At 33.6% G+C, this 25,261-nt stretch overlaps 1 long non-coding RNA gene across 1 annotated transcript in view; it reads left to right on the top strand.

Moving 5' to 3' along the window:
• LOC140846878 (uncharacterized) overlaps positions 1-24,996 on the top strand; it is a 39,865-nt gene extending 14,869 nt beyond the window's left edge. The window contains exons 2-3 of the long non-coding RNA XR_012126373.1: positions 21,389-21,456; positions 24,901-24,996. This is a non-coding gene — a long non-coding RNA (uncharacterized lncRNA). The remainder of the gene's footprint in view (positions 1-21,388; positions 21,457-24,900) is intronic.
• Positions 24,997-25,261: the final 265 nt, after the last annotated feature.

The following is a 25,261-nucleotide window of genomic DNA, read 5'->3' on the forward strand; positions in this document are numbered from 1 at the left end:
CATAGCCTTCCAGGGACTCCAATTGATGATCTGGTATGTTTATTGAGGCCCATTTCCTTGAAAGGTCTTTATCTTAGTACCATGAGAATGTAGCAAATTCCATTCTGCTTTTCAGAGTTTTTGGGTTTTTTTTAGCTCATTTCTGGAATCCCTTGTTTTACATAGCTTAATAATTCAGCAAATTTCTTGAGAATCTTGCCAATTTTACATTTATGTCATTCTGGCTCCTGATGATCACCAAAGCTTTGTTGGGTTTTTATTTTTTATTAAGGTATTATTGATAATACACTCTTATGAAGGATTCACATGAAAAAGCAATGTGGTTATTACATTTACCCATATTATCAAGTCCCCACCCATACCCCAATGCAGTCACTGTCCGTCAGTGTAGTAAGATGCCACAGATTCACTGTTTGCTTTCTCTGTGCTACTCTGTTTTCCCTGTGACTCCCCAAACCATGTGTACTAAACATAGTACCCCTCAATCCCCTTCTCCCTCCCTCCCCACCTTCCCTCCCACACCCCTCCCCTTTGGTAACCACTAGTCCCTTCTTGGAGTCTGTGAGTCTGATGCTATTTTGTTCCTTCAGTTTTGCTTCATTGTTATAGCTTTGTTGGTTTTTATGTCCCTTAGAGGTAGTCCTATTCTCAAGCAAAGTCTGAATTCTCAGGCACTAGTCCATTCTCAGAACAGGCAGATGCCCACAGGGAAAAGGTGGTTGTCCATCAGGTAATTGCTGAAGCTCTTCTCTATTGTAATTTTAGCCCATCTGGTCCTCATTACTTCTGCAGGTCCATTGTGTCCTGAAACTGATAACTTCTTTAAATTATATCTGGATTTCTTGGTTTTTCTTTGAGGAGTATTTGGTTTGTGGCAAACTATTTCATCCCTCTTTAAAGTGGAAACTCTGAATCATATTGCTTCAACCACTGCCTTTATAAAAATTGTCCTTGATATTATCTATTCTGCAACAATACACTGTGAATATTTGACAAAATTAATACATTGTGTAACAAATTTCTTTAGATTGAACTACACATGGATTCTAATATAATTGAAACATCTTTTTAAAGAAAAATTATCTGTGAATAATGACATTATAGAGTTTGCCTCAACGATCATTAGCCGTAACTTCCCAATTTTATGAGTGAGAATTTGTAAGCCTAGAATAATGCATTTCGTTTATTCACTTACTTTTCTACCAATGTTTTGGACCAAGGACCAGTTGCTGAGGTTACAGGACGAATATTCCAGCCCTTGAGTGAAAACTTCATCTGTAGTAAGGATATAAACAGTATATAAACAAGCCCAAGGGTGGGGGTGGGGAAAAAAAGACAAGCCCAGAGCAACATAGGTACTAAAATATTAATAGATACGGAACTATATATGAGCATATTAGGAGTGGTAACTAAGTGAAGGATTCTGAGAGAGTCTCACAGAATATTTTAACCATCCTTCATGACTAAGAATTTATTTTAAAAAGAGGTGTAAGGGCATTTATAAGTGAAGAATGTCATGTGTCGGGTCACTGATATGAAACAGCAAGCAGTTTAAAGTTTAGAGTTATGATGGATTAGTGGTAAGATGTTTCAGTGGTATGAAAATGGAAAGTCAAGGCTCAATTGTTAAGGGCCTTATATAATTTGCACAATTTTCACAGGAATTGGGACTTTATTGTGCTAGCAGGGAAGTTCTATTTAAGTGTTTGTGTAAGTGAAGGTTGACCATATAGATGTTAAGTGGCTTATCATTCCACAGGGAGTAGAGTTAAAATCTTGATTGAAGTCCAGTGTTCTTGTTCTCGCAACAAGCTATTTATAGTAATAGGAATATAATAATATATAATAATGACAATATTTTTATATATTTACTGTATATTAAGTTCCAAGTTCTTTGTTTTGATCTTAGTTAATCATCACTATAAGGCAATGGAATAGAGAGAAGTTCTGCCCAGAATGATGTGCTGATTTTATGTCGGAAAGGACACTTTTGAAATAACTTCTGTGATTTGACCTTTGACCTGTCCCTTGACGATTTATCTGTAATTGTTATTTATCTGAGAGCTGGAAGAGTGACCAAAAAAAAAAATCATATCTTTATCACTTCAAGAAATTGAGAGACCATTTTGTGGACTTGTAGCAAAATCCATTATACATACGATCAAGACACCTCAGCAAGAATAAAGTAGATGGCAAAGAAAGAAAAATTAGCATACAGCAGAGTAAAGACCTTGAAGAAATAACATGAATGCCTTGGACAAGTTATTACATAGATCAAAACCATGTCCGAATCAGTCCACATTATGTTGAATCCGTCACAAGCTACAGAGCTTAGGATAACAGGGACACAGGGAGAGGATCTCAGCCCACCTGACAACAGTGAAAGAGTTCAGCACTCGTCCAAGAAACTGGGTGAGTTGTCTTGGGACTCTGCCAGGAGTAGAAGGACTTTTGCAAGGTGAGAAGAATACTTTGTGTCTATTGATTTCTCTAGTGGTGTCCAGACTCTCAAACTACTATTAGTAAGATCCACATAATTTGGTTACATTCTCCAATGTTGCTGTGGATATTAGAAAAACATAAGACAGGTGAGTTTGGTTAGGTGAGAAAATTATAAATTATGCTCAGAAAATAGGAAGTACTATGAGACTATTAGCTAATGCTACAAATAAAACTTTTCTTTAGTTGAGAGTCTTTATTTCATTTATTGTTAAAAGTATCCTTTGAATTGTCAGAATGAGAAATCACTTAGAAGTAAAAATCATTTTTAACAGAGTCAGTGATTAAGGCTGTGGACCCTAAAAAAACCTTTTGTCACAAATAGTCTGAAATGTAAGATGGTATCCTCTGTATATTTCTCATGTGGATCTAAAAGAGTAATCATTTCGACAAAGGCTTGAACTCTAAAGCATCTGAGTTTGAAAAAATTTGTTTTGATCATATATTGCATTTCTGTTAAATGACCAGGCAATAAAAGTAATTCATTCTGTCTTCCTGGAATATTAAATTGACAGAAGAATTGGGAGTTCTGGTAGAAAGCTCATCTGTTTGATGTTACATTCTTAGGTGGAGGCATTTAAAAGTGACCCTTCTGTGTACTCACATTATAGATACTTCCCAATAATATGTAAAAATTCTTTCTCCTTAGAGGGAAGAAGGACGACACTTCTAAATGCTCTCAGTCCTCCAGGTTTCTCCTTTCTCTGGGACTAGAGGTCAGTGTAATAGGCTAACCCAATTTAGTCTTTCAACATTTTCCTATTGGCAGGTTATAATCAGAGTGAACCTACCTGCATCTTCAAAAACTGCTCTGAGTGTCCACACTTCCCAACAGGACAGACATAAGTCTCTCAGGGTTTTGAAGATTTTATATCATTGACCCATCAGGATTCTGTTGATAGAGCTACTATTTAGCTAGAGAGCAAGCCTTTGAGATGCTGCCTTGTAAGAATTTATGGGACATCACACTGAAGGACTAGGATATATCAGCTTGGAAAGATTATCCCTAACATATAACTGTATGGCCAGACTAAATATCTGTCCCGTGAATAGTCAAAGGGAGATAAGAGACTGGGGAGAGGAAGATTACAGAAAGAATGAAGGAAGAAGCAAAGGGACACAGAGGGGAAGTTTAAATCAAGCTGATTTACGGGAAGCATGAACTTCAATCCACAGATGATAAGGGTTCTGACAGCACTAGAGATAAATTATTTCTCAAAAAGAAATGGCACTGAGGATTTCCTACTGAGAAAGAAATGAACAACATAAAGATAAAAAATTGAGGGAGTTGCCTTAAAGAAAGAAAACCCACAGAAAATGGCTTTGGTGTTCACAACTGCTATTCAAAGATACACATCTTTTAGAGATGAAATGAGAGTACTGTACACATCAGGAGACTATTACTATTTTATCTTTTAGTTAAACAGACTTTAAATAAAACAGGCTGGGAAACACTATACTACTAAAGCTTGTATGGAAAAATCAAGAGAATATAAATTACAGTATGCAGCTGAGCACTTGCTTATTTAGGAATGGATGTAATTTCTGAATTATTTATGCCCCTCTCTGAGGAAAACCCCCTGCCTTTCGATACATATTATATTTGTATTTTTGAAGATCAGCTGCCAGCTTCTGTGTATTAGGGATACTTTATTATTTTTGCAATTGTTTAAGAGTTAAATCTGGAATTTATAGGTGATGGATCATTTGGGCCCCCAGCCAGAAACAGATGGTACATTCGAAAGCATTTGCCTAGAACTAATTTAATAAAAAGCTTTGAACAAAGGCATGTTCAGAGTGATGGGAACCAGCAATAAGGCAGCCAGACACTACTAATCATCAACCAGGAAGCAGCTAGAGCTGCATCAGCCATTGCCAGAATTAAGCTGGGAATAGGAAGGGATTCTGGTCTGTAAACATCCAACCTCTCTCATTCCCATCTTTTATCTACTTTCAGAGACCCCCAATGATGAAACCAAAAAGGAAATCAGAGACTAGAGAACCTCTGCAATATAGTCTGTAGAGGTTTCAGCCTCTGAAAATAGGGCAAGAGGATTGATTCATTTAGTATGTAACATAATTAAATTTGGGAAAGAATTTGCTTGATGAACGTATAGAAATGCAGATGGATATTTTTCGTTAGAGCTGAAAACAATTAGTTAAGCCTAGGGAAATAGCCATAGAAATAATTAAGTTTTTGCCCTTATTTTCAGCCTCATACTTGGGGTCCTGTCTAAAACATTTTTTTTCTTTCTAACTATATATTGGATAAGTCTATCCACTCCCATAGCTAAAATTTCCATTATTATGTGGCCACTTTATGTGTCCTTGATGTAAATGTACGTTCTGTTATATTTGGGCATGCTGTTTATGTATGTGTATCCATATCAAATGGACTTCAGGATGTGAAAAATGATTTAATATAAAAATAAATATGACAGAATGCAAACACTGGCACAGAAAAATTGATGAATCAGGATGAATGATAATGTCAGAAATAGGGCTGTGAGATAAAATTCAGGACTCCCAGTTACATTTAAATTTCAGATAAATTATTTATTTCAATTTAAATATGGTGTGCCTTAATACTTATTACTCATACAATTATCAATCAATCTCTAGATAATCAAGTAGTTGATTTTATAAAAAGCATTTGTTATGTATCAGACACTATTGACTTAATTCTTAGGACCCTCTGAGGTAAACACATTATTATCTTCATTTAACATATGAAGGACTTAAGGCACATTAAGTCCAAGGTTTTATAGCTAAGAGTTTCTGGAGCCAAAATGCCAACCCAGGGACTTGCATTCCTGAGTCTGTGTTTTAATGGCATTTCTGCCTATGAATGGAATGAAAAATAGGTACTAAAATTTATCAAAAGAGGGTGAGTCACAGTAGACCCTGGAATGTTAATTATATCAATGTGTAGGAGGTGGGGTTTAAGACATCACTGTGAGTTAAGTCTAAATGTTTGCTTTTCTAAAATCTGAAATCTTACACACCTCTAACAAGAAAACAGTTTTAATGAAATCCTAAAGTTTTAAGTTCTGTAATTCTATGATTTTTCCCTTTGGAGTAGAAAATAATTTTCCCTTTGTTGTTTACATGCCAGAGGTATAATGCATTTTTTTCTTACTAGAATATCTCATGCATCTGTATAACCACATGATGCTCTGAGAATATTAAATATTCCCTTCTGCAGCATATAAAATTCAGTAAAGTTTATTCTTTTCATTTTTAGTCAAACAAAAATAAAGAGTAGCAATGCATAGAAAGTTATACATTTTAGATGGTGATGGATAATTAATGCATCTTCCTGTGTCTAATTGTACAATTTACAACACATCAATTATACATTACAAATGTTTTCTTTTAATTGTTCCTCAAAGAGCTTAAATAAAAATTGGAGAATATCTTAAAACAAACAGTTTGCTATCTTAAAGCTCCTTGTTTATAGTAAATTGTATAACGAATTGATAGCACCTAGTATGCTGGTTTTTCTGCAAACATAGGAAATTACAGCTTTTATTTTCATTTTTCCCAATATAATTTATTTTTGTACTTCATTAATAAAAAGGCTTTGTTTATGAACGTGCTTGTATATTTATAAGATACTTGATCCCATCCAATGTTAAAATGAAAACATTTACTCTTTCATCAAAATTGTTATGATAGCTTTGTTTCTATTTCCTAAAACTTTCCTGCCAAGACCTCATTATGAGTATACAATATTTTAATCTCTCATTTTATATGTAGTTGGAAGGGAGAACATTTGGACAGGAGAAAAAAATAAGCCTAAATTGTCACAAAATTTACAAAATACCTCCCTCTGTAACTTTCACTCCTTTCTTTTTATTAGGGGGAAGGAAGTGTCCCTCTTCTTACTATGGCTAACTCCTCTTCCCCTGCTCTGCAACCCAAGCATTAGCCTACCTTCTAAAATAAATTGAATGTATGTATGTATGAATGAATGCATTCTCTATTCCCCTTGACACAGGAAGCTAATTTGGGACTCTAACTTTGACCAAGGCTCCAAATACCAAGAACCACACAACTGATGTCAAGAATTCCCACATTTAAAGCAAAGCAGAAGACTAGTAAGATTATTTACAAAGGAAGGGGCTTAAAACCAAAGTTGGAAGCTTCTTTGGAGAACTCAAAGCAGGTGGAGGCATTAGAGCATTAAAGCAGGCCGGGAGCCATCTTAAAGAGCCTTTGTCCAAGAGGGCTGTCTAGAGGCAGGGTGGCCCTCATAAAATGTCAGTGCAGCAATAGACCACCGAGAATCAGGGCTGAAATAGGCACTAAAATGTTCACACAGATAGTAAACCAACACTTTCAGACATTTGCAGGTATGAGAGCGCAATCAATGGGATGGGGAATATTTCTGAAGGGTGAGACAGACTGACAGGAGAAATTTTGCATGGTCTAAACTCAGCCTTTTAGTTAACCACCCATCACATATTGTTATGCCAGCCATTCCCCATTATCAAAATAATTACTTCGTATGTGGAAAATAGTTAACTGCAATGGTTGCAGCTAATTTACTGTTTGAAAGTTATCTATATTTTCCTGATATACTAATTTAATCTTTTCAGCATTTTTTAAAAATAGGCACTTTTTTCTATAGGGATTCTGTAGAAGTTATATACAAAATTAATTTAAGTGCAAGTCAGTAGTTCTATAGATCCAGTCATGAGTTGATCTTTAATATATATAATATTTATAAACCTTAAATATTTGAGATTTAAATGTATGAGCCTAAATGACTTATATATAAATCCAGAGTATGAATTAAATACATTTATATGTATGTATATAAAATTGGAATTTTCTCACTGGAATATAATGTGGACTTTGTAGAAGCATGTAATTTGCTCATTTATGCTCCTTAGTGGTCTGTGATTTAGATAAATTCAGCTGTTAGAATCCCTATCAAAATTTACTATCCAAGAATTATCTGTATGAAGAGATAACTTAATGATATTATACTTACTTTCCAGATTTAATGTAGCTTTTCCAGAGAAGAAATGTAAGAATCAAGCAGTTATCTGTGCAATTACTAGGTTACTACTCTTAACTTCCTGTCACTGTGATACTGAAATTGATAAAAATCAAGGATTTCAAGTGTTTGTGTTATACTCATAAAATCAAACATGATGTTTAAAACTCTGCATTTAAAAATTATGTAAATATGATAATATCAAGATGAAATAAACAACATGAGGAAGGGAAGAGCGAGATTTCAACTTTTTCCTCTGACATTTTGTCAGTTTATAATCCATTATTATTCACAGAGTGCATTAAAAATACATCTATTCTTGAGTATTCAGACTTTTGTTTTTACAGATGACACTGGGTCTCAAAATAACTCATTAATCATTACAGCAAATAAAACCAAAGGTCATTATCACTTTCAATCTGGCAGAATTTGTCATATAGCATTAATCTCCTGTGTTGACAAATTTGAAAAATTGCAATGTATGCAAAAAGAAATTAGATGAGGGAAACAAAAGAAATTATTGACATGAAGTTTAAAGGACCTGTAAATAGTCCTATTTTACTATGATGAAAGACTTATGTTTCCTATTTCACATCTGGGAATATTTATAGCATAAGAGTTTGTAGTTTTGCTCATGCATTGTCACATTTAATTTCAAAATAATCCAAGAGATAAAAATTATTATTAACCATATGAACAAATGAGGAAATTGTAGCTCAAAGAATGTTTATCATATTGCATATCTAGGAAGTGACTAAAATTGGACAAACTCAGGCTTGTCTCCTACAGAACCCATGCTTTTAAGTACTGTTGAGTGGAAATAACAGATCATATATGAAAACCACCAAATGTAGTGCTTGGATGACAGATTTTCAATAAATAAATGCAGTCCTTCTTTTCTTCTGAACCTTACTGCAGGTCTTAATTTTCCAAATTCATGATAAATATTCAAAAGAAAGTTTTTGATGTATAAAGATGGTGACCAGGAAACTATATAGTGTGACACTTAGATTACCTAAGATTTTTCATCTCTTTTCCATTCTGCTCTGGGGATAAATCCTTATGTTACACAGGTAATTGGTAATAAAACAGAATTCATTCCTTAACTCTCAAGGTCATCTCAAGGAAAGCCATTCTTAATTCTGTTAAAACAGTGTTTCTCAACCAGCAGTGATTTTACTTCCCCACTCTCCTCCAGGGGACATTTGGCAGCGTTTGAAGAATTTTTGGTGTCAAAATCAGGAGTGTATGTGTGTTACTGGTATCTGGTGGTAGAGGCCAGAGAGACGCTGAATTTTCTACAAGGCACAGAGTAAATCTGCAACAAAGATGTGTCTGACCCAAAATGCCGATAGTGCCAGGTTGAGAAACCCTATGTTAGAAAAGATGAATTAATGACAAAGAGAGAGTAACAGTTTGGAAGCTGGCCACACAATACATTTTCTGTTTACCCTCCACCCCACCAAAAAATCCCTGGCTACAAATATATCATTGTGTCAGTTTAGTAGAACTTATACTCATTTTCAAAAAGTGTTTTCGAATGGCTGTATCAAAGACATGTATGTGTGTGTGTGTGTGTGTGTGTGTGTGTTCTTCATACAATATCATTATTAAAATAGAAAACAAGAGTCACAAGGAGTTAGGACAGGTCTAGGCTTCTTGGAGTCAAGGCAGGTAGGGAAACAAATTGTTGCCTTTTCCCAAGGCAATCTTAACTCAAATTTTTATGTGGTCACATTCTGCTGATGTATCTCCCTCTATTTTACTCTTTAGCTCTGTGAAAGTTCAGACAGAGATGAGAAAACTGAGACATAGAAGCACAATTACATTCTTTAAAGTAGCTGGTACTATACAGGGGCAGAAATATGACTTCCTGACTTTCAGTGTGTTTCTGCTTCCTTACTCTGAGAAAAATATAAAGTTTGTATTACATTGTATCTCATAAATCAAAGTTGACAGCTCATAATCTTGACCATGGAAAAAGAATGAAAAGAAACACAAAATAAGCACAATTTAGAACTCAGAAAAATCAAAACCAACAAATTATAATTTGGAGCTTATTGTAATATTGTTGAGGCAACAGTTCCCTCCCCAACACACAAAACAACCTAGAAACAAAGAGAATTCAATTAAAAAATAAATAAAATAAAATTGAGAGTGTGTATGTGTCAGTGTACTTGGAGAGCTATAATGTGTGTGCCATGGTCTATCTCACAGTCCAAGATCTGGTGTGATCTCAGGCCCTCTCGTCATTCCACTTCCCAGAACAAGTGGCATGGGCAGGACCATCTGGACAGATGAAGCTTTATCTGAAGTATCAGTAATATATTGATGGATCAATAATGCATATTACAGTGAATAAACGTATGGTGGGACAAATGGACCCTCCTTCTCCACTTAGTGTGATATTCCTTGCAATCTGCATTTATAGACTCTTGCTCATGCCATGGTGGCAGGACCAAGCAGGTTTATACTAGAGGACCTGGAAAAGAGGCCATGGAAATTAGCCTGATCTTTATCTAAGCTAATGCCTGCCTCTAGTTTGATCAAAAACTGTCCATGAACCTCTTATGCAGTCTAGTCTAGTTAACTAGGTACCCTACAGTACAATTGAGGGGAATGTAAAGGAAAAATATAGAATAACTTCTGCGTATTTGGCTTAAAATATTGCATATTAGGCAATAATATTTATTAAGAAGGTAGCCTGCTTTTTAATGATGGAGGATGAGAGTTCCCTGTGGCTGCATTAAATTAGAAATAGGAAACTTTATAAACATTATGACATGTACATGAAAGGTCTATGCTAGAGAGAATAATTTGGGGTTCATTGATATGTAGGTAGTTTTTAAAATAAGAAATATAAGGTTCTTTGGATGAGTAATAAACAGAAAGAAGAGAAAGGGGTGTTGGACATCTTTGGACACATCCCAACATTAATATATCAAGCAGAGGAGGAGGTGGCACAGAATGCAAAATAGATAGTATGAAAACCATCAGAGATGCTGTTCAATCTGCCATGAGAAGAAAAATTTTCAGTTATATTTATTCATTATCTGAAAGTTGAGAAGGTAGTTGAATGTGATACAAATTTTTTTAATTTTGTTTCTTTCTTTGATGTAGAAATTAATATATATGTTTGCAACTATTAAGAATGATCCACTAGAGACAGGGAAATTGATATGACAGGATATAAGGAAGAAAACTGAAGGAGAGATTCCCTGAGAGAAGAATGGATTCTAATCAGAGGGGATATGTGAGCCTTTTAGGAGCAAAGACCATCTCTGGGGTCATGGCAGCAGAGCTACTACAGACAAAAAGAGATGTGGATGGGCTAGATGTGTGGTGACTAGTTGTGGTGCTTCTATCGCCCTACTAAGATAACAGACAAAGCCATTTGCTAGGGTGGAGGTAGTGGATGGAACATAGACTTATCAACAGAAGAGAGAAAGTATGAATCATTTGGGGCCATGGAAAATTAAGCATATTAGGAAAATGGACAAGGTTGCTAGGCAATGTCGTGTGATCTTTAATAATCTGTGGACATTGTTGAATGGAAGAACACCTCACTGGTGGTGATGAGATCCAGGAATCAGAGACCTCACTCTGTTTCCTAAGAGAGGTGGGTAAGTATAATACATGCTTATGGCTGTGCTTCTTGCCTCACTTGCCCTTTGGTCCCCATTTTAACTAATTCTTGAGTTTTCATTTCCTGTGTTTGCCTATTTTGGGATCCAAATGTACTATCGGTTTCCTATATGTAAGAATAAATATAAGAAATCTGTTATATTATTGGTTGCAATTAAGTATCAAGGATATATCTGATGTATGGATAGATAGATGCATAGAGCCCTAGAAGTAATACACCAACCCCATAGGAGATACTACTTTGGCACTATATTGAAAGAAAATCTACAGAGTAACAAAACTCAGGGGTCTTTGAAATAACCTAACCAACACAATGAGTACAAAATTAAAAAACATCAGCAATATTAAGCAAATAAATTAACTCTGCGTGTCAGATTTTGACTTTTCTTTTCCTCTTTTTTTCTTTTCAGACATTTCTATGAAAGATGCAAAGGGCATCATAAAACGATTCAAGGAAGTTTTAATTTTATCTCACTTTATATATGAATGCACTTTTAAAGAAAAAAATGTGTCTATAGGACACTCTAAGAGAGGATCTTAGGGAGACTGGAAACTTTTTTTCTTTGTAAATCTTGTATTTTTTTCTATTTTTCTTAAACAGAGGTAAATGTGCCAACTTTCACTGCATCTTTGTCTTTAATATTTATAAAATAAAAACCTGCAAAAAGTTTACCTATTCCCCCAACTGCAATCAGGCATATCTAAGGCATTGCTGCTTCAATTAGTGACAAGGTGATAAGCTAATTTTATTGTTACTGCTTTCTTCTCTCCCTGTAAGTTGTGTCTATTGGTGTTTAGACTTACATAAACCCATTTTGTCAAAATGTGAACCTTGTTTGAGGAAGGGAATAGCAATTAGAAGAAGAGGAACTGAATTCTGTAGTATAATCTCTGCTAAAATTTATCTTATTGTTCCAGTGTTTCCAGAAATGAGGTCCCTCTGTTTCTCATTCTGTAAGTTATTTCATTTTATAAGGGTGATTTTGGAAAGTAGAGGCCTAAAGAATCTTCTGTGTAAAATATATACTTGTACTAGTTTCTGTATGGGCCACAACCCTATTGATATTCTCTCCTTATGTCTGTCTTCTCCACATATTTCTGTACACTGTTTGACTTGAAAAATAAGATGATACACACTTTCTCTTCAGAAGAACATAGGAGACAAATCACCATGAATAAACAAAGTGAATAGTTATACCATGCACTTTTCCTGAGTGGTAGCATCTAAATCTATTTCCTAATTTCCACTCATATGTTGATGACTGTCTAGTGGAAATGTGCCAGGCTTCTGACTGAACAGTACCTTTGAAAATCTGTCCTTTGAGGAATTTCACAAATCACTTGTTTGTGTTTTTCCAAGATGAAAGCCAGAAACACTTTCACTGCTTCCTTAGCACCTGGGTCACAAGTATGTGTGACCCAAACTGTATCCATCAGACATAAAAATATGAGACTTTGATTCAGAAGTAAATGTGATGAAGCAGGTAACATGGAATCCATTCTTGTTCAACTGACCTCAGTACTGTTCAGCTTCAGAGACAGCCTGAATTATAATGTTAACATCTAGTGCCCATCATCAGTGATGCAAGTTGTGGTATCTGTACTGAACATCAGCAGTGTTGGATCGATTATGGAGTAATTCAGGGGACATTCTTGGCTGTATAGCTTTTTGCCTGATCCTTTCATTCCTCTTAGAGCACCCACATTACCCTAATAGTTTGATTCCATCATTCCTTGGAGCTATTGATTTAAAATTTAAGTCTACTGTAGGTATCTGAACTAACAATTGCAAGATCCCTAGCAGAGAATGCACATTTTGTCTACAGAGCTTGTGTTTGAATGAGGACCAGATAGCCTCCCTGGAGAAAAAAAAAAATTGAAGAAGCTTTGGAATTAGCAACCAGCACCCTAAAGACTAGACATTGACACTAAATTTAAGAGGGTAAAGTATGTTCCCTGTAGGCCAAATAAATGCCCTTGCAATGCAGAACCATGAAGTAGATAACTCTTAAGTTAATCATTCTTTTTAATAATACCAATTAATTTTCCTTACAGGAGACTGTTTTGTAGTCAGATAATAATTTTTAATGTCAGTTCTGAAGCAATTTGTCCAAAATTTCTTCAAGAAGCTAAAATCATTTATCAAGTAAATGCTTCTCATATTAGAGATGCTATAAAAAGATAAGAGATAAGGTCATAGTTTTTGACATTTAAAATAAATTTAGCACCATTGGGGAGAAACAATGCTCTCAGAGACCAAGCAGCTGATGCATTTGTAAAATATAAAGAAGACAGAAGGAGTGATACCAATGAAGCAAACCCTAAAGTCACTCTAAGGTTAGTTCATATAATTCATATACAGAAAATAATAGCAAGAGAAGAGCATCTGAAGCCATTAGTAGGTGGTATGGTATAGAGTACTGGATGCACCAGGGAAAAAGTCTTTAAACATACAAAAGAATGTATGACCACCCTGTGGTTGCAATGGCAGGAACTGGAATTCCAGCAACTTTGCAGATAAAATATCAGATCCAAGAGCAGTTGTCATCATTGTTATCATTCACATCTAATCTATAAGTAGGTTAGAGTGCCATGTGTTTCAAATCAAGCATGGACTTTGGTGTAAGACATATGTTAAAAGAAATAACTTGCAAAATGTTTAGTACAGTGCGTATTATACATTAGAAATTTGATAAATATTATTTTCCTCTGTTAGCAAATAAGATTTTATGGTTTGAACATTCAATGTGCTGAAGAGACAATCCAGTGGACGATGAAATAGCTGTAAAAAGTAGAACAACCACCTAGGAGATTTAAGGTAGGAAAATGCAACATAATAGCTAACAAAAGTTCTGATAGAAAAGGATGAAACTTATGTATGACCTTGATTTTTTAACAGGAAAATATCTGTAGCTTTAAAAATAATGATATTTCAGCTGCTGGTAATGACAGCGTAGCTTGTTTGGATTGACTAATCATCCTAAAGATAACAATTATAAAACCCAACTATTTCAAAGCACTGGAAAGCAATAAAATGCAAATAGAAATTGTACAAGAGTTTACCCATGAAAGATAAATAGGAATGTGAAAGGTGTGTGACTTTGTGGCCTTTTGCCTGAAAGCACTCCCTGAATCATACATAATTTGAGATTCAGGAAATCACAAATGTATAATCTTTAGTTGTCATAGGACAGAGTTAAGGTCTGGAAGAACAGTTGGAAGTTTAGGGGAGAAACTTCTTGAAGGGAAAGATTGTAGGAGAGCTGAGATCCCAAATATACCCTTATAACCAGATGACTGTTAAATTATATACATAAAGACACCAGGGGACCCTGTGGAAAAGCATCAACTAGAAGCTGAAAAAAAAAACTAAGCAGAAATATCAACTGCTGCACATTATATAGAAGCAGGATTTATAGTTCAAGTTTATTCAGATTAACTATACTAGAACAAAAATCATTATTCAGAAACAGCATAGTGATCTTTATGTCCTTATCCATCCAAAGTTAAAGATATATGAAAAAAATTTTTTAAGTGACACATACTAAGAATAAAGCAGTCTGTAGAAACCAACTCTGAGATGACCAAAATGCTGCAGTTATTTAAATTAGGCATGAAAATGTGTTCAGAGATTCTAGGAAAATTCCTGTAATAAATGAACACTGGGAAAATGTAATCAAATAATTAAAAATTATAATAGTCAAATGGCAATCCTAGAACTACAAAATGCAATAACATTAATGAAAAATTTGATGAATGGGCTTAAAGTCAAATTAGAGCCAGCAGAAGAAAGAGTCAAGGAACTTGAAGATAGATGAGCAGAAATTATCCAATCCAAAATATTAGGAAAAAATTGAAAACAAATGCACAGAGATAAAAGACCTGCAAGACATTAATAAGCAATCTAAAATATGTATTATTAGAGTCTAAGAAAGAGACACAAGAGAAAACAGCAGAGTAAATATTTGAAGAATTAATGGCAAAATGTTTTTAAAATTTGGTGAAATTTATCTCCTAGGAGATCTACAAAGTTCAGGGAAACCCAAGCAGGATAAGAATAAAGTCACATGTAAAGCACACTATGGTCAAACTGCTAAAATCCAAAGCTAAGAAAAGCTTAGAAACAGAGAAAATGACATGTTACTTTCAGAGGAACAGTGATTCAAAGGTAAGACTTGTCATCAGAAAAGATCAACAACTTTAAAGTGTGTAATAAAAGAGAAGTTAACCCAGAGTTCCATACGTTATTCAATTATTTAAAATAAAGTAAAATAATTTTCAAATAAAAAAATTAAACTTTCACTGACAGAAGATATGCATTATAAAAAAATAGCAAAAGGAAGTTCTTTGGGCTGAAGATAAATGATTTTAAATAATAATTCAGATCAACAGGATGGAGAAAGCTGCAGAAAATTTCTTTAAAAGGCATATGAATGTTTAAAGAAAAAGGTTTTAATATTGCATTGTAGGGTTTGTAGTATATATACTTGGAATGTATTTTTAGCATAATATTATTTCAAACCAGTAAAAATTTGATTGTTTCTTGTGTTTAAGAACACATCTTTTTAAGAGAATATTCCTAATTATTTTATACCATAAAGGATGCTGAGTAAATGTATTTTGAATAAAAATTGATGACATCTCAAGCTTTTGGTGGTATTTGAATAATCTAATTGTTATAAATTTTATATAGATCAAAATCAATTAAAAGAGAAAAAAGAATGATAGTATTTTCCTAATATACAGTTATGTTGAATTAATAAAATTAATCCAATTAATCAATAGATGTGTTTATATTCTTCATTTTGTAAATAATACTAAATTGATGTTTCACACAACTGAACCATTAAAGAACTTGTAAGTAGATTTCTATACAAGAATTACCAAGATTGATGAGGGCAAGAGGGAAAAACTAATGGCAGAAAGGGCATAAAATATGATTTTAATTTTACAGTTAAAAAATGTTATGCCATCAAATGAAAAAGGCCATTACCCGCTGGTTGTTAGTACCCTAGAAATGCTTTTTGTGCAATAATTGAAATGCAAAAGCCTGTCATTTCCATTTTATTGGGTATAGGAAGCCATAAAGTAGATTTTTATAGGGACATTCAGAATTACTGCTATTATCCATAGCTCTTCTTTCTCAAATGTAACCAACTAATGTAAATTGTTTTCAGTTGTACTGATTTACGATATAATCATAGCAATTATAGCAGGGCAAATCCTGTTTGGCAAGTCAGCCAAACACTTTTAGCTGACACTGTTGAATTACAGCTTTCAGAATGCACCCCCTGGGTCTTTAAAGTGTGTATCACCAAATGTGGAATGAAATCAGTTTAATAAACAGCAGAAATTATGGGTGCTACCACGTGTTATGGTGTCACTTTGCAAGATTTTGTGCATCCATTCCAATGCATTTATCATTGCCCAAGAGCATTTTGTTACTTTCTTTTAAGAATTATTACAATGGACTTTATTTTAATTATCCTGAATGGTAGAAAACCTATTCTTTGTGGATGATCATAATGTTTAAAAACAGATGTAATTGTTTTGGAGCCAGGATGGTGAAATGAATATGTGAATATTCAATATATAACTCACTATTTACAAATTGAATATATATTAATTAATGTCTGAATATATACATATACATTCCTATCTATCTAATTTGGATAGTAGTGAAAACAAATCCCCACTTTTATAAAGTAATCAATATTCTCAGTGGCGCATAATCTTTTGTGGCAGTTCTGGAAAAAGTATTTGAGAGATATTTTAAGCAAAGAATTATTACTATAATATTCTCCGAGGAATATACTTCTGCAAAGTATAAAGCACAATTTAATATGTATTTCATGGCATGTTAATTAGAATATGTCTATTTTGTAGCTGCATATTATCTACAAGGACTTTGATTACTTGTAAAAGTGGTTTGCTTTTTATTTTTAATGTTATTTTGAAATAATCTGAGATATGTAAAATTGCAAAAAGAGAAAGTTCTTGCACAAGGGTTAATAGTTTATTTAACTAAAGTACAAGGAGTAAAACCAAACAAACACCTATATAATACTATTAACTCATCTACAGACCTTATTCAATGGCCAATTTCACAAATTTCTATTCAAGGATCCCATATTGCATTTAGTTGTCATGCTGTTAAATTTCCTCCAATTTGAAAGTTATTCAGTCTTTTTTTTGTCTTTCATAACCTTTTTATGTTTGAAAAGAAATGGCCAACTATGGCCAATTATTTTGCAGAATTTCTTACAATTTGGATTTGTCTGATGTTTCTTGATGATTAAATTCAGAGAATGCATTCTTTTTGAATGTGAGAAAACCACAAAAATAATGCTATGTCCTTCTCAGTACATCATAATAAGAGGCACATAATGTCAGTGTGTGTCATTAATGGTGATTCCAGTTACATGTATGTTATATTAGTGGTATTTTCCAACAAGTATCTGATTTCCTGATCCTTTATTCTTCTGTGGCCATTCTAATATAAAGTCCATCCAATAAATTCTTAATCTCAAATATTATATATTTTTCAATTCCACAACTTGTATTTGGTTCTTTTTTAGGGATTCCACTTATCTTTTTATTTTTTAAAATTTTTTTCTTCCTTACCCTTCCATTTATCTTTTTAAATGCTCCAACTTCTCCATCATTTTGTCTATCTTTTTTTCTAAAACCTTTAACATATTATTAATGGTTATCTTAAAGACTTCGCTATTTTTGATATCTGGGTCATTTGTTGGCCTGCTTCTATTGATTGTTTTATTCCCCAATCATAGGCACATATTTTGCTTCATATTTTTCCTATTCCTAACTTTATGTCAAATATTGTTCATAAAGTATTATTAGAGATGGAAACAGATGTTTCTTTTTCCAGAAAGTGCTCATTAGTTCCACTGTCAGACAGGCAAGGTTGAAGGGATGATCTTTCTGTTCAAAGTAGGATTGAACTATGTTGGACCTGGGTTGTAGCCTTAGTTAGTTTGGTTCACCTCTTCTATTCAGTGTCTTTAGGATGGAATGAGGACCTTTCTTTCAGCAATGCTCTGGATCCTTAGCATTGTAAGACTAAGAAATACTTATTTTTCAGCCCAGTCTTCAATTTCCACTTTCTTAGCAAAAGTTCTATGAGGGAGAAATGTTGATTGAAGAGAATCAGCTTTGTGTTTGGGGCTTCTTCAATTTCAGTTTAACATGCCAATCCACAGTGATTTTAAAAATCAACTCATTTTCCTTATTACAATAAAGTCTCTTAATTTCCTCCAAGTGTTAATATCCAAGCTAGGGAATTAACTCCAGGAATAAAAGTGCCACTGTTTTCTGCTTATCATTCTCTTCAATGACTTTAATAAAAACTAATGGTTTTTAAAAATATTATCTGATTTTCTTTTTGGTTGTTATAGTGCAAGTAATGATATTTGGCAATTGTCTATAAACTAACTAGAATTGAAACATAGATTCTTTTAATTTGAAGATGAATTGATGCTTTTGTTATTTACTTTATGAACTATTTTTATAGTTAGTAAAGTGATATTATAGACATTGAGGTCCTACTAACATTGAGCTATGGCAGATATACTGTGCTATGAAATATTTGGGAAAATACTGCTGTAGAGCTATTATTTTTAGGCAAGAATGTGATTTAATTTATTGAATCATCCTTAAGCCTTATTACATTAAACATTGGTCAATTAAATAGATCTTGTTTCATTGATTACCTTATAGACCTTAACTGTTTAGATTTCTATCTGTGTTAAATAGCACTGTCAGAAATATCAAAACTGCTTACAAGTAAATATCACTGAGGGTATTGATGGATAGTCAGGACACAATAAAAATATAAGGAATTGATAAACAAAATCCATGTTGGAGCCTTGTCTTTTTTTCTTCATCCTTTAGCATATTATTATGTTGGTAAAATGATGGCAGATGAATTTAAGCAATTTTTTAACAAATACTTATTGATTGACAACTACTTCCAAGAAACCATGGCAAAAATTATAACTGAGAAATACTTTAAAGTTTATGTGCCTGTGTATACTTGGAAGCCGAATATAAACTGGGAACTCCTGGTACTGGAGATATAGATAGATACAGTAGTATTTCAAGAGTGACCTAGTGTCTCTCTCTTTCTCTATGAAGTTTACCTTTTATTTTTTTAAGAAATGTGTAAGGAAAGTAAATGTCATCAAAATAGATCAGCACAATTCTGTTCCATTTGTGAAGTACTAGTTTTTAAAGATCTTTATTTTTAAACAGGTGTATTAAAAGGGAATTGAGAATATGTCATTAGAAATTCTTGACTTTTGCATTCTATCCTGTGTTCTAAAGGGAAAAATGCAAGGCAGATCTAACAGATTAGAAAAAAATAGTGATTTGAAGAAATGGTTTGAAAAATAGAAACTATTCATCTGTGTTTATTTTGGGAGACTTTTAGGTCAATGCTTTTTAAATGCTACAAGTGAAGAGCTGACTCTTTTAGAAATTTGTTACCCTACTCGTCAGATATGCAGATTGATTTGACTTCCAAGCCTGAGCAATTAGTAACCTTAAGGGCATCAAGTGATTCCTTCAAACAAAAAGATGAACTCTCTTGCTTTAATGCTGCAATTAACTACTTTTTATTCTAAGTATCATTCTCTATTATAGAAGTAATGATTGATAAAATAACTATTTTAACAGACATTTATTATTTACCAAATATGTTTCAGATGCTGTTTGAGTTGCTAGAGATACAATAATAATGAGAATGGTGACTAAATATTTCATCACCAAAATGAGATCGTTTTGAAAGTGTTACTACAAATAGTAAATGTAAACTGTGACTATGGTCACTGACAAGGCATTTTTTAACAAGGAACCTAAAAAAAAACCAAACTTCTTTAAAGGTTGTTGACACAAAAGAGAAAATAAAGAGGTGGAGGTTTACAATACTATGTAATAAGTGCTAAATTAAATAGTAGGGTAGGGTGTAGGAGTAGAAAGCTGATTGTAGTGGTTCGGCTTTAGATCAACCCTCACCCTCAGTAATCCTTGTCTACTGGTATTTGTTCTTGTGGAGTCCTGTTTTTCCACATTTTCGAATTAGAGATGGAGCTGTGTAACAAAGGCTACTTCATAAACGGACTTGCAACATCCCCCCTCACCTCTTACTGTTTGGAAGGGTACTTGATAGGCTTCTGGAAAAGGAGATAAATTAATGTGACTTGACTCACCTATGGGTAATTTCTTACGGACTTTCACCTTGGTTGGAGAGAACAGGCAGGCAGCTAGAGAAAGCTGTTTTCTGAGAACTATTGTATTAGAGAAAATACTGGGTTCGTGCTGAGGTGAGATGAATTCCATCCAGGATTAGGATCTGCACTGCCATGTGGATAGCCTCGTGCTTTCAGCCATCATGCACTCAGTTCCGTTAGTCCTTCATATTGCCCTAGTACCATTTCAGCTCTTTGCTCACACATACAGTTAGATTATTTTCCGAGCATAAAAGGGAGCAAAAGCTCAAATCATATAGTTCTTCTTAATTGCAGTATGGAAAAAATAGCATTCAGATAATAATTATTTGTATTTTATAGTTTTTATTCCAGGATATGTTAAGATGTTGACTTATAATGAATGTGAAAAGCCATCAAGAATGAAGAGGGACACTCTTTTTCCTTCCTGTCAATTAATGTCACGATTTGATTATGGTTTTCTAGGTCATGGTTTTTCCCATGGTTAAGACAAATGGATTGACCAGGCTTTTTAAATTTAAATAAATTTAAAATATATTTCCCTTTGTTTAACTTTAGGTTAGATGAAAAATTTTGGCCATCCTAATTCATCTTCAGTTAAAAGTAATGGTAACAACCTCAATTCAAATCATTTATAGAACCTCACAGCCTTATAAATATGGATTATAGTAAGTGATGATTTGTAGAAAATGGGCTTTTTGTCTTTCTCTGGCATGTTCTTATGGCTGAAGGACATTCTGGGTTCTGTTCCTGTATTTCTTTTTCTGTGTCTGTTACTTTAGCTGTGACTTTAGGTCCTTAGTGTTACTGCTATCTAGGAGAATGTAATCCAGAATATATGGCATAAAAAGTAGAAGTAACAGAATAAATTTGATTATATTTTTCCTCTTATTATGAGGTTAAAACTATTGTGGGATTGATTTTACGGTTTTCATTTTCTGAGTTCCATTGAAGGCAATAAAAAGGATCAATGCCTTTCCTTATCTTCCTCCAGGTATATGAAGTCCACGGAAGTGCCTGTTATTATGCACTATTTGAAAAGGAGGAAGCAGGAAGCTGGAAGTAAGTAAAATACAGAGTTGATGGATACGGAGTTCACAAAACTGCCCCACTGTTGGTCATTGATAACATCTTTAGACAAACTTTAAAGATTTAAATAAAATATATACAAAGTTAAGGAAATAATGGGGTCAGTGGACAATGATGCCCTTCTGAGGTCTTCTGGCAAGTAAGAGCAACCTAGATGTATACCACAGGGGTAACTTCCTAGACTAGAGATTCTTCATGCTGTTACTAATATTGTGATATTAGGTAGATAACATGACCTTTCCATACTCATTTTTTTTTCATCTGTAAAATGAGGTTAAAATTAGACTAATAATCAGACCTACTTTATGAGAACCCTATGAAGGGCAAATAAGAGTGTATGTACAGTTCATAGCCCAATGCCTGAAAAGAGTTAACATTCAATAATGTTGGCTATTCTCATCAGAGGTGGACATACTTGCCTCAGGGAGCTGGAAACAGGGCTGGTAGAAGTTACCCAGAAACTTTCTCATTTGCATTGATTGAGGCTCAGATGTTGCTTTCTGTCTTGTGGAAGCAGTGTAATATTCCCTGTATTTACTGGTTCTTTCTGGTCCGTGTAAAGGTAAGGGGGACAAACAGATAGTACTTGTTCCCATGTCTTCTCCTTCAGCTAACTGAGGTGCTTCCAGTAGGGTGAATAGTAGTTCAAGGGACTGGGTACAGTAAATAGCTTATGAACTGCACTTTACCTCCGTTTGTATCCCAATCTGTTCAAAACTTGTAAAGTGGATTAAATAATGCATAGAATATGTGGAAGCCAAAAAATTTTATAGAGTGTTATTGTAAAATGGCATGAACCACTACTATAATTAATTATATACAACTCTTGCCTAGAAAAGCTATACAAAGTGTTACATTCTTTGAAGCTTTTTGGAAATATTGTATGCATGATATATGTTTAAGAAAACTGAGGCAGAGACCTAACATCTTGCACAACACAAAATTATTAAGTGAAATTGAAATGTTTCATTAACACTGCCTCTAATGAGAAGTGAATGCTTTACTTAATAATTGTTATGTGTGTTTTATATAGCTTGTGAGGGTGTTGTCTAGGAAGTTTCTTTAATTGTTCACCTTTCCTTGGCATAAATACATTAGTGATGCATAGAGTATCTTTAAAATTTCAGAGGCTTGCGAAAATAATTTATAATTGAACACAAAGAGCAACACACATTTTTCCTATTCTTCTCCCCTTCTACCACGATTACCCTCTCAAGTTTGTAGTAGGCTGCTTTTTAAAATTTGGTGATTGTAATCACTAATTATGAATGATAAATTTCTGTATTTAATTTATTCTAAGAATGAGTTTATTCTAAGGATGAGATTCCCTATGTCCATAGACTGTAAGAGAAAGAATTGTAAATTACATTGTGGGAATTGGGAGAATATAAAAAATGTAGGGGATAAGCTGTAATTTGAGACATTTAAAAATATTCTACTGTACTTACATTGATAATATAAAATACAAAATAAAGTAACTTGACTAATTGCTTTAGATATCAGTATTAGAGAAATCCTTTTTTACTACCTTCTCTTTTTAAGGACAAAAATTTTAGCTAGTCTACAAAAGAAGTGAATCCATTAATATAATTGATAAATGGATGGCTATTTATGTAGAACTATTTTTGCCTTCAGATTGAGAAGATACAAAATTTACTTAAAATGGATTGAAGTACCTCAAAACAAATAATTTTGTTAGCATTTTAAACAGTTCATAAGGAAGAATGACATTTGTTCATAAAACATGATCAGTGAGGTCTGCAGTATTTTTTTATTATTATCCAAAAAGTTGTTACAAATAATCCTGAGATTAGAAATGCTAGATTAATAGCATTGCTGTAGATAATTAACTTGAAAGTTCTACACATTCTAAGTTGTGCCTGATAGTGCCTAACTTCATAATAGTTAAATGACAAATAACAAGTCAAATGATGTGTGAAGTTCTATTATTCGATAACATGACAGAATGGATGAAATGGAAGGAAACAAGTTGCTGTTTGAAGGGGAAAAAAAAGGAACAGTCAAGAGAATCCAAAGTGAGCTAATCATCATTAAAAATGGGCCAAGAACCACAGCCTGATTTGATAAATACCCTCTAAATGGCCAACTTCTCCATGAAATATGTTCTGGTCTTTTTTTTTTCTTGCAGTTTTATTGAGAATAATAGACAGATATCACTCTGTAAGTTTAAGGTGTACAGCATGATGGTTTCATTTACATATATTGGGAAATTATTTCCACAATAGACTCAGCTTACATCCATCGTCTCATACAGATACAATAAAAAGAAAAGAAAGAAAAAAGGAAAATCATGTGATGAGAACTCTTAGGATTTAGTCTCAATAAATTTCCCATATACCATATAGCAGTGTTAACTATGGTCATCATGTTGTACATTACATCCCTACTACTTACTGATTTTAGCTAGAAGTTTGTAACTTTTGACTACCTTCCTCCAATACCCTCTCCCCCTGTCCTCTCCATAAGACTGATATCTTTTTCTATGAGGTAGTTGGGTTTCTGTGGGTTTTTTTTAGATTCTACATATAAGTGAGATCATACAATATTTATCTTTGTCTGACTTATTTTACTTAGTATAATGCCTTTAAAGCCCATCCATGTTGTCATAAATGTTAGAATTTTCTCATTTTTTGTGGCTGAATTATATTCCATTTTGTGTGTGTGTGTGTGTGTGTGTGTGTGTGTGTGTGTGTATCCACACATCCATATACATATTATGCCACAACCTTATCCATTCATCCATTGATGGACACTTGGGTTGTTTCCATGTCTTGGTTGTCTTGGTTATTATAAATAATGCTGCTGTGAACATGGGGGTGCAGATTTTTTTTGAATTAGTATTTTTGCTTCCTTTGGATATATTTCCAGAAGTGGAACTGTTGGATCTTATGGTGGTTCTATTTTTAATTTCTTGAGGATCCTCCATACTGTTTTCCATAGTGACTATACCAATTTACAATCCCACCAACTATAGACAAGTGTTTCTTTTTCTCCATGTCCACGACAACATTTGTTATCTCTTCTCTTGTCTTTTTGATGATGGCCATTCCAATAAGTATGAGGTAATATCTCATTGTGGTTTTAACTTGCATTTTCCTAATGACAAGTAATTTTGAGCATTTTTTAATGTACCTGTTGGCCTTTTGTGTATCTTCTTTAGAGAAATGTATATTCAGATCCTTTGCCCATTTTTTAATTGGGTTATTTGTTTGCTATTGAGTTATATGAATTCTTTATATTTTGGATCTTAATTCCTTATCAGATAGATGGTTTACAAATATTTCTTCCTATCTATAGGTTATGTTTTCACTGTGTTGATAGCTTCTTTTGCTATGCAGAAGCTTTTAAATTTGGTGTAGTTGCACTTATTTATTTTTTATTTTGTTTGTGCTTTAGGTTTCATCCAAAAAATCATAACCAAGATTCATGACAAGGAGCTTTATTCCTATATTTCCTTCTGGGAGTTTTGTGGTTTCAGATTTTACTTGTAAGTATTTGATTTATTTTGAATTAATTTTTGTGAGTGGTATAAGATATGGGTTCAGTTTCATTATTTACATGTCAATGTCCAATTATCCCAGCACCATTTATTGAAGAGACTGTTTTCTCCATTGAGTATTCTGGGCTTCCTTCTGAAATATTAGTTGACATCAACTGTTTGGGTTTATTTGTGGGCTCTTGATTCTGTTCTATTGTCTGTTTTCATGCCAGTACCTTACTGTTTTGATGTCTATAGCTTTATGTTGTAGCTTGAAAT

The sequence above is a fragment of the Manis javanica genome, chromosome 16 (genome assembly GCF_040802235.1).
Source record: "Manis javanica isolate MJ-LG chromosome 16, MJ_LKY, whole genome shotgun sequence".
Taxonomy (NCBI): Eukaryota; Metazoa; Chordata; class Mammalia; order Pholidota; family Manidae; genus Manis; species Manis javanica.